The 14223-nt window shown below is 42.6% G+C and overlaps 1 long non-coding RNA gene across 3 annotated transcripts in view; it reads left to right on the top strand.

The window, feature by feature from the left end:
- The window catches only part of LOC103558679 (uncharacterized), a 37186-nt gene extending 24007 nt beyond the window's left edge, over positions 1-13179 (top strand). For all 3 annotated transcript variants that reach the window (XR_546812.2, XR_011543467.1, XR_011543466.1), the window contains 2 exons: positions 5854-5965; positions 9079-13179. This is a non-coding gene — a long non-coding RNA (uncharacterized lncRNA). The remainder of the gene's footprint in view (positions 1-5853; positions 5966-9078) is intronic.
- The last annotated feature ends 1044 nt before the right edge of the window (positions 13180-14223 follow it).

Below are 14223 nucleotides of genomic sequence, written 5' to 3'. Positions count from 1 at the left end.
GACATTTACAGAAGGAATTTGAAAATATGCGCCTGTCAGAAGGGAAAGGGGCCAGAAAAAGGGTGGACAGATTCTGAGCAAAAAAACACCAGACTGTCCTCAGAGATATATTTCAAATTCCAAGTTTTTATGTCTTTTTTTTTCCAAATTGTCATTAATTATGGATTGTGTGTCCCTTGGAAGTTTGTTAATATTATTAGTTTTGGAAAGGCTTTTCCTGCTTCTTTTCCATATGCGGCTGTTTATTTAGTCAGCTGGTTCTCATTTCTGAGTGTAGGTTCAGTGGTCCAGCTAAAGGATAATGGGCCGAACTGTCTCAAACGAAACTTGAAGAAATAAATAACTTGGCTATTTGTTTTCAGGAATGGATGAATACAGTATTGAGTCCATCGGGACTACCTGGCCCCTCTTTAGGAAAATGCCCCTAGATGGAAATAATAGTGGATTTGAAAACTTTCGAGTTGCAGAGTTTCTGAAACGCCAGCACTCTTTCCGTACATCTGACACTTTGTACTTGGAAAATGGTCTATAACTGCTCTTCAAAATACCCCTCAGAGGAAAACTGCAAAATTTCCCTTAGTTTCCAGATGAGGAAACAGGCTCTGGAAAGACAGACGTCTCTCCCAAGGTCACAGGGAAAGCACAGGACTTAGAGATCCCAAGTCCCAATTCTCACCCCATTTCTCACTCCTTTGTTCAATCCTGCCTTCGAGCAGCCACTTTTCCAACCAAACAGCCAAAACGACTAAACGGTGTACTTGCACAGGCCTTATAAGTTGCTGTGAGAACTTTTAGAACAATTGTAGGAATTTCCCCCTGAAATTAGTGCTCAGTGCCTTAGTCAGTGTTGTGTATAAACTGTCACATTAAAAAGCCTCCCCAAAGCAAAGTTTTTCCTTTACTTGAAACCCTTCCTTACGTACCAGCTCATGCCACCTGCTTGCTGTCCCCTCTCTCTCCCTCCTTCCTCTGCTATGACACCTCCCTACAGCTCTCTCATTTTAGCACTCCAGTGTCAGTGTCCTCAGTTGTCTTCCTGATGCCTCCTTCCCTCCACAGAGCATTTTCCGGGCGACCTGTTCCCCTCCTTGCATAAACACAGCCAGTTTGAGTGGACAGGGCTCAGACAGAGAGTAGGAGACCAAACTCCTGAGTGCGCCAGCGTCCAGGTGTGGGCCGTGGTGAGCCGAAATAGGCTCAGCTGCTCCAGCAGGTCAGCAGGGCACTGCAGAGTTGAGCGTGGCAGGAGGTCAAGACCTTGAACATGGGAGCAGGTGGAACGCTGAACCAGAGCTGGCGTCAGAGGCAGCCATAGAGCAGACATAGCTGTGGTGTCATGGAAAAGGGTGCTCTGGACATGTAGTCAGAAATCCTGCCTTCAAAGTTTGCCTCTGACAACTGCCAGCTGTGTGACTTTGGACAAATGGCTTAACTTCTCTGAATCTCAATTTCCTCATCTATAAAATGGAGGCTACAACAATATTAGCAAATACTTATGTAGCTCTTAATACATCCCAGATGTTGTTCTAAGCACATTACACATCTGAATTTGTTTAGTTCTGATACTGGCACTCTGGAGTGTGTACTATCATTAGGCTTATCGTACAGCTATGGAAATGGAGGCACAGAGAAGTTTACCAACTTCCCCAAGACCTCATGGCTTGCCATGGCCAAGCTGGGATTTGAACCCCAGCAGGCAGACTGACTCCGTTATCTCAGAGTGTTGCGGTGATGTCATCTTTGTAAAGCTGCTAGTTTAGTGCCCAGCACAGGATAAACACTTGAGAACAATTTAGAAATAAAAGAGGTTTGACATGGGGGGCAGGCAGGGCACGTCCGGCAAAGGGAAGAGGCTGAGTGGCACATGTGGAAAGCCAGCCTGGACAGAAGGATAAGAAGTAAGCCACACAGACAGACCAGGTGGGAGCCAGGGTTTGAACTAGGCCCAAGGCCTCAGCTTAGCTGTCTCTTCTTCCAGGAAGCCTTCCCTGATCTTACACAACTGACTTAGGGGCCCCCCCTCTCTAGTGGATCCTTCGGCATGGGACCCAGGCTCCCATGGCTGCAGTCACTCCCCACTGTGGACTCAGCAGCAGCTTTGGCCTGCTCATCTGTGTGCCCAGGGCCTAGAGGCCAACCCGACACACGACAGGTCTCTAGAGGTCCGCTTGCATGAATGAATGAATGAACAGATCAGCACAAAGGGCACCAGGGCAAGCAGACTGACAACAGTATTCCTGCCTCTCGTCCAAGCATTTAGATTCTCACAGCAGCGAGTCCCGCTTAGAAGCCTGTCCGGGCTTCATTCCCACTCCAGGAGTGGTAGGTCAGGTCTGCAGGGTCTGCTGGGTCTGTGGGGCATGTGACTGGGCCTGCAATCAGGCAGCAGACAGCTACTAACAGCTAGGCTGCATCAGAGCCCAAAGGCGGACCTGGGGGCAGGCACACCTCCACCTTCGGGCTTCTCTGCCACCTCTGGCCCAGACCCCAGCAGTCCCCAGGGACTGACTGAAGCAGCTGGGTATGGCATTGGGAAATCACCCTTCTGGAGCAGGCCCCTCATTCTTTCAGGATCCCCAAGGCTTTCCCAAGGGAGTTTAAATATGTCTAGGGAGAGTGTACCACAGAAATGCTCCTCTCAGCAGACATTGTTAGTAACAGCTTTTCTTACCAAGGCTCATCCCTAACCAGGCAGGCACTGGGGTCACCTCCCCCAGCTTCAACCGGGCCACTCTGGACCTTCTTTCCTCCTTGAAGCTCTTCCTGTTCCTTCCAAGCCTGGGGGCAGGGCGAGCAGCTCTCGCAGGGAAGTCTCCATGGGAACCTCTAGGGGAATTCCGAGTCCCATGGATTGCCTGCCATCTGAAGTTGGCCTCTGTCACTGTTGCTGAAGAACGCTGACACACAGATTGGGAGGCTCAGCACAAAACGCTGTGGTTTTCTTTCTCCAGCATGGTCGCCCTGGCCAACCTCCAGTACTCAGAAATGTCTTATTGTGTAAGCTAGAAACAGGCAGGCCAAGATGTAATAGGTTTTGGTACAAAATATAAAATCAATGTATAATCACCTACCAGGCCCAACATCAGTTTTGATGGTTTTACTTTGCAGCTTCCATCAGGCCAAAGCAAGGTAGGCAAAGCCATAGTTGACAGGGCCCTGGAAAAAGTCTGGGCTTGGGACTTCAACCTGTCCTGTTTGCACCTCCTGTTCTGGATGCAAGATAGAGCAGGAAACACAGGTCAAAGCAGTCATTGTGCCGGAGAGACCAGGTGACTCTTGTTGGCAAAGATAAAGGGCTTTCTGCTAATCTTTTCTCTGGAAAATGCAGTGCAGGGAACGTTCCGGGAAGCCTTCAGATATCCCGCAACAATAAAAGTTCTCCGTAAATGTAATTGTTGTTGTGAGAGATAAGAAACCATGCAGCCAGAGGCTGACTGAGGCTGGCCCAGCAGGCTGGGTTGTTGGTGAAAGTGCGGCACATCTCTGTACTGAGTGGATCAGGCCAGGCTCTGGATCGCCTGAGGGGGCCTCCTGGGCCTGATTTGATGGGAGGCAGAGCATCACGACACTACGAAGACTTAGAGCCCATCCCTAGTTCTACTCCCAAGACCTCTGCAAGTCACTGACCCAAGTAAATGGAGATGGTACTATCTGCTCTACCTCTCAGGGTTGTCTCGAGGTTTAAATGAAGTAACGGAGTGTGTGTATCTGTGCTGGCTACTAAGCTGTTGTTTCTTGCCTCTAAACACCCCTCTGCTCTGTGCTGTTGGGGCTGGGACTCTGCTGCCACCTGTTAGATACTCCCAATAGTGACTAGCAGTTGCAGAACTAGAGTGAGGCAAGCAAGTCACTTCGGATATAAAATGTAAGGGGGCGCTTATTCTGAGCTGCGGAGCCTGCACCCACACGACCCTGCTGAAATGCTGCAGAGATTCAGACTAAGTGCCATCCCTCACTGCGTGCAATGTACAAACACGTACCTCGGTCTCACTTATGGAGGGCCAACCTCCTGAACGTTCTCGGGTAGTCGTTTTAACCATTTAGGTTCCTTTCTTTTCACTCCAGTGACAATAGGCCTGTTGCTTTTGATCAGCATTCAGGGCTTCGGTATGGCTGCAGAAATTCCTGAGGCAGGTGGGGCTGGGGAAGTCCTTGCTACCTATCTCTGGAGGAGAGAGCCTAGGCTTAATGAAAGGAGGACAAGATGATTCAGTGGCCTGGATTCCGTGTTGTCAGTGTTGTCCATGTGCCCACCCCCAGCCTATACTGGCCTGCCAGAGGAAAAAATGTAGAGTAAAAGACAGAGGAGCAGTCAGTGAGGACAGGTTTGGAAGAAGGAATGGAAAGGAGCCCAAATTGCTAAGAAGGAAATAGAGTGACCTGGAGTTCAGACAAGTCATCCACGAAGAGCAATCAGCCATTTGTGTGGGCATTGTTATTCCCCGGTTCTAATGAAACCATGATTCCATCTGGTTTAAGGATAACAAAGTCTATGGTGTTTAATGATTTTGTTCCCATAATAACACTAAATGAATGAACAACATCTCTAGCTCTGCTTGGAGAAAAACACAAACCATTCTAATGAAGTGATGTTTGAAAATGAAACTCACTCTCTCATTCACCTCTGCCTCCCCCACCCCAGGCCTGCTGCTCTAACCAGTGTTGACAGAGCAAATGCCGAATCATCGAGCTGTTGATATTATGCTCTGGGGCTTCTTGGTTGCAATTGCCATGTGATCTGTGTGTCTGTATTCCATCTGAGGCCCATCGGGCTAGCCAAATCCCATAGACGGCAGCCTAGAGCTAGAGAACAGAGCAGGCAGTGGATTTATTTTTCCATGCAATAAAATGATAGAAACAGACCAAACACCGTAGCTTTCAGAAAGATTCCTTATCTTACATTGTTTAACATGTAATTTAGAAATGTACTCTTTTGGTCAGTAGTATTGTATTAGTTTGCTAGGGCTACTATAACAAAATATCACAGACTAGGTGCTTTAAACAACAGAAATTTAATTTTCACAATTCTGAAGGCTAGAAGTCCAAAATGAAAGTGTCAGCGTGGTTGGTTTCTTCTGAGGTCTCTCTCCTTGGCTTGCAGATGGCCACCTTCTCCCTGTGTCACCACGTGGCCTTTCCTCTGTGGGTGTCCATATCCTAACCTCCACTTCTTATGAGGACACCAGTCATATTGGACTAGGGCCCAGCCATATGATCTCATTTTACCTTAATTACCTCTTTGAAGGCCCTATTTCCAAATACACTCGCATTTTCAGGTACTAGGGGTTAGGACTTAAACATACAAATTGGGGGGGGAGGGGGGGTACAATTCAGCCCATAATAAGTACTAGTGATGATAATGCAATAATAGCTAACATTTCCTGCAGGGTTGCTAAGTATTTGGAATTGTACTGAAAACTCAACTTGAATCTAATCCTTAAAAATAGTTTTATATGTTAGGTACCATCATGCTTCTCATTTACAGATTAGTGACAAAGGCTTTAAGAGGTTATGTGACTTGCCCAAGTTAACATTACTAGGCAGTATAGAATCAGAGGATGAAGTATAACATAATGTGAAGTCAGGTCTGTCCAACTCCAAAGAGCTTCAAGTTTCAGAGGATCCTACAACTATTTCCCTTTCCAGCAAATTAGTGAAAACAGTTTCCTAACCCTTAGCACAAGTACATTGAAAAGAATAAGGTGAAATGAGAAATAATGCCTCGGGCATTTCAAATTTTAAAGGAAGAATATAATATATGGATGATAACGAGTTTCACAATTGAGAAGCATTTTTAAGACAGAGCAATGAATAATTAAACTTTATTTGTTGATGTTCTTGGCATTGCTTTAGAAAACAGATGATGATTATCTATTTTGGAGAAAACCCCAGATCTCAAGAACACGCTTTGTACTATGAAATTTGAACCTTACACAATGACAGGAACAAGAGCTAAGTTGAGGAGGTAAGAAACATCCATGTTTATTTCTCTCTACTTTAAATATAAAATCATGTAATTTTATTGATAGATTAGACCTTTCTCAAAATTATCTTGTCCAACTCTTTCATTATCCTTATCTATCTCAAGATTCCTATTTATTTAAAACAGTTTATCAATGATCCAACTGTGACACTTTTAACATAATATCTATTTTCCCTATTCTTTCGTCTCTGCCCTGCTACCTGACCCATCCTAGCTAGATATTAGCCAGCTAATCTTAACAGGAAATAGAATGAGTAACTATGATCCGAAATGATTCTTTAACTCAATATTTCAAACATTTCAGATAAACCTAAATTGGGCTTCCTCCAAAACGTTAAAAATACTCAGCAAATGTCGCTGGTATTGAATTAACTAGTTAATGTTAGCTGTAGTTCTGGAATTAGCAGCAATGAATATGCCACTATCATTACAAAAAAAGTATGCATCCAGCATCTTCTGGACATGGTTTTGTCAAAGTTACTATAATAAGCAAGATGCAAAGATTTAGTTTGTGCCCTTAAAGAGGAATAGAGACAGTATTTTAAGATCAGTAATCTACTTTGTATATATTTTGGTTAAAGACCCAAACTGGCATAAATTGAAATTAACCTGCTAACCTTGGATTTATCCACAAAAAGTATCTAAAGACTGAAATAGGGAAAAAACACATAATTCCTAACGCAGGCTCCAATCTGATCTGAACATAAATCCATTTAACTTTGAGTTCCTGAATACATAATGCACAGGAGCTAATAAAAACATTTGATCTGGGGCCACCCCTGAGGCCTAATGGTTAAGTTTGGCGTGCTCTGCTTCAGTGGCTGGGCCTAGGCTCCCAGACGCAGACCTACACCACTCGTCAGACACCATGCTGTGGCAGTGACCCACAGAAACTAGAGGAAGAGGGCACAGATGTTAGCTCAGGCTGAATCTTCCTCAGCAAAAAAAATAAAATAGAATAAAAAATTTGATAGAAGGATTAAGTAACCAAAGTCAGTAGTGGCTACACTGAGACTTTAACTGCAACAAACCCTCTGAGGAAAAATAGTATCTTCATAATAAAATCAATGTTGCTTTTTAAAATCATAAATAATGCAAAGCAGGACCAATGTCAACAACAATTTTACCACAAAGATATACAGGCTTATAATTTTATACAAGCACAATAGCATTCTATGCCCAGTTTGGTAGGCAGGGGTGTGTTGCAGTTGGCTCTCTTTTCAGGAGTACATAGGAGATGTCCCGCACATCCTGTCCTCACCCTCCAGCATGGAGAACCCACCTCCTCAACCACCGCTCATCTCCAGACCTTTTCTCCCGTCCTTCAACTTCTCCCTCTACACCCTACAGTTCCCAAACCCTCGTTATATTTTGCCCCACAACATTTGGGGTCACCTTATTATCTCCTTCTTGTCACACTGTAAGCTCTAGGAAGGTAAGTGACAAATGTTTTGTTAATTTTTCTAGCTACAGAGTCTAGTGTAGTAGTCATTCCATAAATGTTTAACAAATGAATAAATTATAAATTAGTCTTTTTTTTATCGTGTCTAATCCCTCCAATCTGTTGTTGGTAGAATACACCTTTATGTCAATACATGATTTCTTTCCATGGTAATAACATTTTTAATGATAAATATATTTTAAAAATGCATTGTCTTTGTTGATAGAATGATCACTGTACACATTCAGCCTCTTTGCTGAATATTAAACTGGCTTGTCAGAATAAGACTCGAACTAAAATTAGATATTTTCAATAATCTAGAGTGACCGATTCTCTGTAGTACCTAAAGAAATATACTCAATGCACAAATATTCTTTTTAACTTTTCCCAGAAGAGAATTTTAGAGGACACTGAACAATTATTCTTGCATCTGGCTGTGTGACTCAGATTTTAGGAGCGATATGACAGAGTGAGAGCAAGACTCTGGAAATCCCCCAAAATGAATACTTGTGGTCCAGCCCATGTTGAAATTCTGCAGCATGGTGTAGACCTGTTGCTAGGCACTCCTGATGCTGAGACCAGACTCTCTGCCTCAACAGAGCTGTGCTCCAGCCCAAGTAAACAACCCTGCTGCTGTAAGCAGTCAGAGAGCTGTCAACAAAATATTTTCACGCAGCTCTGAAAACCTACCATTTCCAAACTTGGAGGGTACGCAGTGCTCTCCTGCTAAGAGGAATCTGCTGCTTAATGTAAGAGGAGACATACTTAAAAACTAGGAGGTCACAGACCACATGATTCTCAGGGCCAAATGTTTAGCAAACAGGATCACCATTTTGTGCTTGAGTAGTTGTTTTTCTGTTGAGCCCAAGTGAGGAATATTAAATGCAGGTGTCCACATTTGCATATGTACCTCCCACACTGCAGTTCTGTTTGCCAGTGGCATTGGCCTGTTGGGCTGTTTCTGTTAAGCAAGGGAAATCTTTGCATTGACTAGACCTAACCGGGATGCTGTGCTCAAATTGCCTGCTTTCGACTTAGAGTCTTCCCCAGGACTTGAAATCCTAACCTTATGGCAGAACCTTCTGAGGGAAAGAGAGTGAAGGGAGCAAAACCAGACCCCTTTCATACCCTTCTCTCTCTGCCAATATCCCAGTAGATAGATTTTAGGTGTAGCATTCCTTGAGATGGTGAGTTAGAGTTCCCTTAAGCTGTTTTTGAGCAATTCTCCAAGAAACCAGGAAGCTCTCATTCTTCCTATCCTATCTCACATGCACACACACACACGTACACGATACATATGTATTTTCTTTGACTATGCAGTTTTTATTAATGTTTTCTCCTAAAATAAGTTAGTACTTTATGTTGCTCAGATTGTGTTAGCATTCAGTGGGTATTCTGTAGTAACTGGAGGTCAGTAAACACCTAGCAGAGTGCTATGCTGTGGTTTTAAAATGTGTCCATAAATTCTTTGACATGCCTCCCTTCAAAAGGTAAAACCTAATTCCTCTCCTCTTGAGCATGGGCCAGATTTAGTGACTTGCTTTAGGGAATAGAATGTGGCAGAAATGATGCTATATGACTCTGAGTTAATAAAAATGATAGCTTCTGTCTGGCTTACTCTTGGATTGCTTTCTTTGGTGGAAACCAACCACAGGTTCAAAGACACTTAAGTGGCCCTATGGAGAGGCCCAGGAGGAGAGGGGCTGGACCTTGTCCCAGGAGCCAGCATCAACTGAGCTTCAATTCAAGCATCAGTTGAGTGAGCTTTCTTGGAAGTGGACCTTCCAGTCTGTCAAGCCTTCAGATGACTGCAATCCCAGCTGACATCATGACTGTAATCTCTTAGGATATCTTGAACCAAAACCACCCGATCAAACTAGTCTCATATTCCTGACCCACAGAAATTGTGAGAGACAGTAAATGTAAGTTTTGAGGTAACGTGTTACACAGCAATAGATACACATTGAGACTCCTCCCTCCTGTGCCCATGACAAACAGCACCAATTGATCATGGAACTCTTGTCCCCTGAGCTGGACATGGCTTTGCAACCCTCCACACATTGCATTAGGCAGCCACTACCATAAGAGGTTAAACCCATTTGCCAACACACGTCTAGGGGACCAACTAGAACTGTTGAACATTCAAGCTAACACTTTAGAAAGTGTCATTTTACTATTAATTGTAAATGAAGACTCATTTTAGCAACCCTTCCATTGCAATGTAGATGCTGTTTACATATTATTTACAACTGTGAACAGGTAAAAGTGTGGTCTATGGAGATTGATCTTTTGTTTGATTCTGGTCTGTTTCCTATGGCCTTTTCAACTTATTCTACAAAAAGCAGGTATTACCCACCAGCTCAAGATTTAGTCAAAGTGGATTTTGTGTGTGTAACCCAGTTCTCCTGGCCACAGTAGTACAGAGGTAAAAACAAGGTCACTCTCATAAGTATAGCTGAGTGATGTCAGCAAAAGGGAGGAGTACATAGCTGCAAACTCTTGTTTCTCCACAGAAACACCAAAAAAACAAGCTGAAACTGTCAGAACCAACCTTGTCAGAACTCTAAAAATTGCCAAAGGTTCACAGCAACCAAGTAAATGCTGAATCAAGAAAAAAGCAACTTGGAAATAGTAAGAAAGTTTTGTGGCATTTTTACTTTCCCTTACTTCACCTCCTCCCCAATATGAAGGCAGTTTTGAAGACATAGCAGCCTATATTCCCAGTATGGGACCCTGGTCCTGGGTTCCAGAAGGAGCAGAGCAGATCTTGTTCACACATTATTGTGTGTGTCTGTCCTAACCTGTCTGGGTTACCTGAAGATGCTTGTCTCAGTTTTGTCCAACTCAGACCTCAGGCCAGAAAAGCAGTCGGCATTGCTCAGAAATGTTGCTAGGTGAACTAACAACACACAGAAGTCTGGGGCAAAAGATTATGGTCCAGATATATAATAGATTGGCTAAGGCCCAGGAGGAAAAGCTGGGTCAAATCCTTTGGGAGATTAGGACTTTAAAAGTACCTGGATATACAGGGGAATTTAAAAAGCCATGCGCATGATCAAGACAAGACTCATGCTCACAAAAGACCTAAGAAGACACTAAGCTTTCATCTTGTGCCAATCCCTAGGCTCAGAGCAAGCCTGACTAAGTGTTGGAGTGCCCCAGCAGAGAGCTTAATTTGTGAAGATCAAGAGAGGTGTTTGCTTTTTGTGTTTTTCTTTTCCAATTTTTTTGTTTTGTTTTGTTTTACATTAACTTCTGGCATTGAAGGACATTTCTGTCAAACATTAGCTAAACATAAGCAAATGGAACAGAGACTTCAGTGACCACACATGACCAGGAATAATCTTTATGAAGATATTTGGAAAGTCACTAAACAATTATAGCCTTCAACAATCAGAAAAAACACAATAACAAAAAACAGTAAATCTTAGGGAAAGGGAAGAGATTCTGACTTTCAGATTTATGACATTATAATATTCATATGTCCAGTTTTCAACCAAAAAATCACAAGGCATACAAAGACACAGGAAAGTTTGACTAATTCAAAGGAACAAATTAAATGGACAGAAACTACCCCTGAGGATGTGTAGCTATCAGACTTACTAGACAAAGACTTTAAAACAACTGTCTTAAAAATGCTCAAAGAAATAAAGGAAAATATGGACATAGAACTAAAGGAAATCAGGAAAACAATGTATGAAAAAAATGAGACTATTGTAAAAAGGAACCAAACAGATATTCAGTAGCTGAAAAATACAATAACTGAAATGAAAAATTCACTACAAGTGTTCAACATTAGATTTGAGGATGCAGAAGAAAGAGTCAGCAAACTTGAAGGTAAGACAGTTGAAAGTATTCAGTCTGAGGAGCAGAAAGAAAAAAAATGAAAAGTGAACAGAGCCTAAGGGAATTGTGGGATACCATAAAGTGAACCAACATGTGCTTTATGGGAGTCTCAGAAGGAGAATTGAGAGAGAAAGGAGCAGAAAGAATATTTATAGATTAATGATGAAAAACTTCCCGAATCTGATTAAAGGTATAAATCTACATACCTAAGAGAAAAAGAGAGAATCCTGAAAGTAGCAGGAGAGAAGTGACTCATCATATACAAGGGATCCTGAATAAGATTAATAGTTGATTTCTCATCAGAAAACATGGAGGCCAGAAGGCAGTGAGATGATGTATTTAAATTGTTGAAAGAAAAAAAAAACTGTCAACTGAGAATTCTATATTACTGATGCCCTTCAACATTGTACTAGAAGTTCTAGCTAGAGTTACTAGGCAAAAAAAGAAATAAAAGTCATCCAAATTGGAAAGGAAGAGGTAAAACTATCTCTATTTGCAGATGACGTGATCCTATACATAGAAAATCCCAAAGAATCCACAGAAAGAAAGCTACTCTAGAGCTAATAAACAAATTTAGCGAAGTTGCAGGGTACAAAATCAACACAAAAAAAGTTGGACTCTTAAAATTAAAAATTAACTTAAAGAACTACACTTAGGAGCTAAAACTGTAAAACTCAGAAGAAAACATTGGGGAAAATCTTCATGACTTACTGCCACTGAATTGTACACTGAAAAGTGGTTAAAATGGCAAATTTTATCTTATTTATTTATATACATATTTTTTTAACCACAATTTTAAAAAAATGAATTTAAAAAAAGTATAGCTGAGATAGAGGAAGGGGATTTTTGCTCTCCCTCAGCACATTCCCCTAAAGCATTGCCTATTCAGCATTTTTTAAAAGGTAACTTGTTGACATAGCAATTGTTAAGGCCACAAGGAAAACCCAATAGAGGAAAACAGGACAGGTTCACTTGCTTACCCACCAACCAACAGGGCAGGCCTCACCCACTCAGGAGACCTCGCCCCACATGGCCCAGCCCCCAGATTACACCCCAGGTGACCATTCAGAAACACTCTGAGGTCTTCAACAAATTTTTTGTAAATAGAACTCACATCCCCAGAAAAATGTCCTCCATGTGCCTAGCTAATCCCCTCAGGTACCACATGGCTGCTGTTTTCCTCCTGTCCTTTTCCCCCCACAATAAAGTCTGCCCTGTAGGCTACTACATGAAGACACCACCACTAAGACATCTTCTCAGTTCTGGGTGCCCAGTTCTTTAGACTCCAGCAGACACCTCTTCGGTGGTGGGGAAGGGAAAATCCCTTTTATTCCCCTTGTGTACAGAAGGTTAAAAGGTTACAAACTAGACTGCTTAAAGCTCTCAAAGTCTGCAGAGATTTTAGGAAATGGCTTTTTGGTCTTGTTACTCCCTTCGCTAGAATTCAGGCAGGAGTCCATGGGGCCTAGGACAGCGGACCCTGGGTAGAAGGGAGGGGCATCAGTCTATGTGACAGACAGGGCTGTGCTTGATAACACCTGTCCCCTCCAGCTTTGACCGACTGCCCTTGATCTGACTTGGGAACTTCAATTCTCTTTCTTTAGCACAAATTCTATCCCAGGAGTAGCCTCAGACCCTCATGCAAATATAGCCATAGTGGGCTGCACCTCCAGTTCCCACACTTGCTTGGACATGCCTGCTTCCTAGGGGGCACTCTGCTTATTATTAATCATTAAGGTTCATGTTAGTTTTCTGTGTGCCAGGCACAGGAGTGAAAGTTTTAGACATGCTAATCTCTTTACTTCTTTTTTAATTAAAAAAAAATCTGATGATGTTTATGATATCTACGTTTCAGAAAATGTACAATGTACCAAAAATTATATATAAGATCATTAAAACTTGCCCTCAATCTTGTTGCTAAATATTTCGTTTAATCCTCACAACAATTGCAGTGAGGAAGATCGATTTTTTTCTATTATCCAGGCAAGAAAACCTTGGCTCAGAGGACCTTGCCCGAGGTCACAGCTAGGAAATTGATTTGCACTGGGAGAGCCCGAGCTCCTTCCCATGGGCCACACTGCCTCCTCGAGCTGAGACTCGAGCTGCATAAGTTAGTGCAGGGCTTCCCCGCATGCTCAGAAGTTTCTTTTACAATATTCTATACTCAGTCCTTGCTGAACTGATGATCCCTAAAAGAAGGAAGGGGACCCCAACTGTTGATAGCCACAAAAACAGCTGCTAACAACTGTGGACCTGGGGCAAGATGATTTCCTAATCTCGTTTTTTTTTGTATTGCAAAATGATTACCTCCATAGTGTTAGCCAACACCTCCATAATGTCATATAATTACCATTTCTTTTTTGCGATAAGAACATTTAAGGTCTACTCTTTCAGCAGCTTTTAAGTATACAATACAGTATTGTTAACAAGCACTTCCTAATCCTAACTGTGAGGGTTGGACTAGTCCCTGGACCAATAGAGATGACATGTAACAGGCCTAAAGAAATGCTTGGTACTAACATATTCTTGAAAATTTTGGTTGCACAAATAGAAGGATGTCCCTTGCAGGTCAAACATCCCATGACTGTTCTACCTTTTGGTGTTTGAATAGCAATTATACGTGGATCACTAATAGTAGGATCAAACTGAAGTGGGAAGCATCCCATCCACATGGTCAGACACCCTGAAAATTATAGGGGAACACACCACCAGGGCTGTCGTTAAGGTAGGAGTGTTAGCCCTGAGAGGGACAGTGATTTTGCTTCTTCTAAATTCTGCAATCATTTTTGTTTTTGCCATTTTGGTGTCTATCTCACCAAAGTCAGTTTTAGGTTTTTTCCAACTCTACTGTACTCAAGAGGCTTGGAAGTTCTCTCTGAATCACAGGCGTGATCTTCCTGCTCTGCCAGGAAGACTCTGAGTTACCTTCATGATAAATTCCTTCCCCGACTAA

Source organism: Equus przewalskii, chromosome 8 (assembly GCF_037783145.1).
Source record: "Equus przewalskii isolate Varuska chromosome 8, EquPr2, whole genome shotgun sequence".
Lineage (NCBI taxonomy): Eukaryota > Metazoa > Chordata > Mammalia > Perissodactyla > Equidae > Equus > Equus przewalskii.
Note: the sequence above shows the minus strand (reverse complement) of the source record. Positions and strands in the feature narration are given on the sequence as shown.